Source organism: Leptopilina boulardi, unplaced genomic scaffold (genome assembly GCF_019393585.1).
Source record: "Leptopilina boulardi isolate dan_hultmark-lab unplaced genomic scaffold, ZJU_Lbou_2.1 LbouV2_392, whole genome shotgun sequence".
Taxonomy (NCBI): Eukaryota; Metazoa; Arthropoda; class Insecta; order Hymenoptera; family Figitidae; genus Leptopilina; species Leptopilina boulardi.
Genome location: NW_026137965.1, coordinates 3,810,639 through 3,814,790, shown reverse-complemented (window position 1 = coordinate 3,814,790; position 4,152 = coordinate 3,810,639).

Genomic DNA, 4,152 nt, shown 5'->3' with positions numbered 1-4,152 from the left:
ATTTTTTTTGTTGGCCCAGCCAAATTTTGGTTGCTCTGACTAAACATTTTTCTCAGTGCAAAAAGTTTTAATTGTTTCAATTAAATCTTTCACTATTTTAGTGAAACCTTTCGCTATTCAAGATAAAGTATTTTTTCCGTGCATAAAATCCGAGTCCTACACGGAAAAAAATAAAAAGTAACTTTTACTACTTTAAAAGTAAAATTGGACCTGTCCGAAGTTTCTGCGCATCTCTGGCAACTTTTACTCCAAAAATAGTAAAATTTACTTCAGAAATAGTAAAAATTACTACGGAAACAGTAAAATTTACTACAGAAATAGTCAATTTTACTATTTTTCGAGTAAAAGTTGCCAGAGATGCGCAGAAACTTCGGACAGGTCCAATTTTACTTTTAAAGTAGTAAAAGTTACTTTATTCGTTTTTCCATTTTTCTCCGTGTAGTTTATAAAAACTATAAAAATTTAGGGTTCACTGCCGATTTTCCTAATTTTAGAATTTCCTAAATAAATATTTTGATCCAATTTTTAAAACAATTGCAAATCAAATATCGTAATAAAATAAATTAGGAATTAGGAAAAACGTTGAGGAACTAAAAGTTTTTAAAATTTAGATAAAATCATCACCCCTAATTAAAATGCGAGTCAAAATAACAACGTTCAAAAATATTTGTATAATATTTAATTGAACACAACAATGAATAAAAAGTAAAAAAAATGATTTTAAGTATAAATTTGCGCCCAAGAGTGCGGCGTGGCACTTTACCATTGATTGTATTTGGTTGAGAATTGACGAAGGGACAGTATGATAGGGGTGACATACGGTCACCCGAACAAAGAGTAAGACAGACAAAGAGCTTTGTTTTTTAAATTGAGTGTTGACCGATTCAAAAGGGATGCCACAAAGCCATTCAGAATCGGTATAATTGCAGGCGTTCTTGGGAATTGAAAATTAAATTGACTTTTCATTCGTGAGAAGTTTCACTCGTCTCACCATATATATATATATATATATATATATATATATATATATATATATATATATATATATATATATATATGTATAAATCATATTAAGTTATCGCGTTTTATTTATAAACGATTTCAAATTTACACTGGTTATTGTATATCTACAGTAAACAGGCAAACGCGCGCCAAATATCTGCACGGAAAATAAAATCAGGATTAGTTTTACGGTCGTAATTAATTGGATCCAAAATTGCAATGCACAAATATAAATACTTTATCAGTGATTTATTATTCACATCCATTATATAAATAAATATATATAATTTATCACACTATCTCCAATTTTGAAAAATTAAAAAAATTATCGTAATTTCGGATTTTAAAAATTAAATTTAAAAAGGAAAATTTTATTTTAAAGTTTTATTTTAGCAAACGTTTTTAAGACAGAATATTGTCTTAAAAAATGTTTAAAAACTAATTTTTTCCCTTAAGATTTTCTTTTTGTTATATCCTTTTCTGGCGCAATATATGTACACAAATATCGAATATATATATATATATATATATATCTTTTGAAAAGATTTATAATGCCAAAATAAATATGAAGTCAGTTTGGATAAAAAGCGAATCCTATTTTGAAGAAAAATATCAGATCACCGTCCGTTTTCTTAATATTGTACATTGCTTGACTTGTCCCCCTTTCCAAAACTGTCCAGACAAAGTATAAGAGTTTTGCGAGCTTGCCAAAATCAGACAACGAAAAGCTCCGCCAAAGATTGATATCTAACAGATATGTTACAGCAAAACAGACTAGATCAATATTAACCGATCTGCGAAAACTTTTATATATATATATATGGAATACTATTTTTATATCTAGATAAAAAATAAGGAAGGGTAAAAAGAAATATCCGCCTTCATTTCTCATTTGGAATACACCTAAAAATGAATCTTTTCCTAAACTGTAAAGCTGACAAAACAAGTTATCTCTGAAATTGCGTGTCGCAGATATAGAATTGCCTGTCAGTGATAAGAGAGAAAATGTATTTTAAAACATTTTTCTTCACATTCGTATGTGCAAAAAAAAAAAAAAAACAATCTGTAGATGCAAAATCGTTTAAGAAACAAAAATACAAAACTGTCAAATTTGTTTCAAAAATTTTGTTTGGCTCATCAAATTAGAAATTTCAAAAAACTAACCATACTAAACTAAACAACAAATTTTTATTTTTCAACAGCAAAAATGATAACATGCAACAAATATTGCAACCACTTGAGAGTGTGACATTTGTTACTTTCATAGGTGGGAAAGAAACAAAATAGTGCACTGCTTCTCCCAGAAGTACTGCTCCAGAAAACACTAGAACTGAATTCCAAATTTTCATCTTTTCATATTCCAAATAAGTCTATTTCTATATCTTCTCTGATATATATTTTCACACCTTCAGCATTGCGCATCTATGAATTTCTATATCCACTATACTCTTATATTTCACTTTTATGATCCACAATATCATGTCATATATCACATTCAATTTAATTTTACAATTTCCACTTCCATTAACATTTATGAATTGTAATTTTTTACTTTTATTCCCTCTCATAAATCTAAAGGAATTTTAACATTTATTGTAATAAAATAAATTAATTGGATATTCAATTAATTATATTTTTAAGTGTATTAAGATAAAGGACTTACCGATTCTGGAGAAGAATATCTTGGACTGAATATTTTGAACTTTTGCAATTTTAAGAAAGTCGGAGCACATTTTTAAAAAAAACCGAATTGACGGAAAAAAATTTTAAAACACCCTAAAAATATCGATCGCGATTTAAAAAAAAATCGAACACTCCCGAAGCTAATTACGCACTATTAAATTTAATGCAACGCGCACAACACTATTTAATTTTATATAAAGAAATTCTGAAACAAAAAATTAATTGATATATTAATTAAATTCCAACTGGTTAAATTATAAATTATAATTAATGATCTTAAATTACAGAATTGAAATTGAATTTAAAATTCCAAAATTTCCAAAACATTTTGTATAAAATTCTAAATTCAACAGGAAATTTAATTTCCAATAGTTAATAGTTTTAAATTTAAGTCCATTAAGTTACACAAATAAAATATTATATTTAATTTAAATACAAATATGTGACGGGCTCTGAAGAAAGGGACCTTAGAAGCAAAAAAATTATAGGTTATGTTTTAAAATTTTAAAGTGCTCTCTAAATCTAAATAAAATGTTTACTAATTTAAATTAGTGACTTACTTTTTGCTTTAGAATTAGTTAAATTTTACTAATTGTTAGTAAAAGTTACTAATAATTAGTAAAATTTTACTAATTCAGATTTAGAAAGTGAAAATAAACAAAGAGGATCAATTCTAAATACAAATTATTGATATTTAACTCTTCATTACATTAAAAATATTAACTAAAAACTAATTTTTAAATTAAAAAAGTTAAAAGAAACTTTTAATCAAGGTAAAACAATATCGTAAACATAATCTATAATTCGTTTGCTTCTATGGTCCCTTTCTTCAGAGCGCGTCACATATAAAATATAATAATAATAAAATAAATACAATTTTAGAAGACGTTTTTTTATTTGGTTTAACTCAGACCAGAAGTTTAATATTAATATATAGAAAATATCTATTACTTTTTAAAAATATAATTTATTTGAATAATATACTTATAATTCAAAAATATATTCTATTTCGGTTAAATAAAAAATAAGTTTAAAAACTTATTATGTTTGATTTAAATTTAAAATTTTTATTAACTAAAAATGTTTAAATTAAATATATTTTATACGTTGAATCAATTAAAAAATAAGTTTGAAATGAATTTAATTATGTTTGACACATACACACTGAGAAAAAAATGTATTTGATTCAAATAATCGGTTACTTGAATATTATTAAATAAATATTTACTTGAACAAAATAATTTTTATTTGAATTAAATAAATTTTATTTGGACCAATAATTTCTGTATTTGAAACAAATACTATTTAATTAACTCAAATAAAAATTATTTTGTTCAAGTAAATATTTATTTGATAATAATCAAGTAACCAAATATTTGAATCAAATAATTTTTTTTTCAGTGCAGTAATGATAAAATAAATTTAAATTAATAATATGTTTGAACCAAAAAATAAAAAATGACTTAC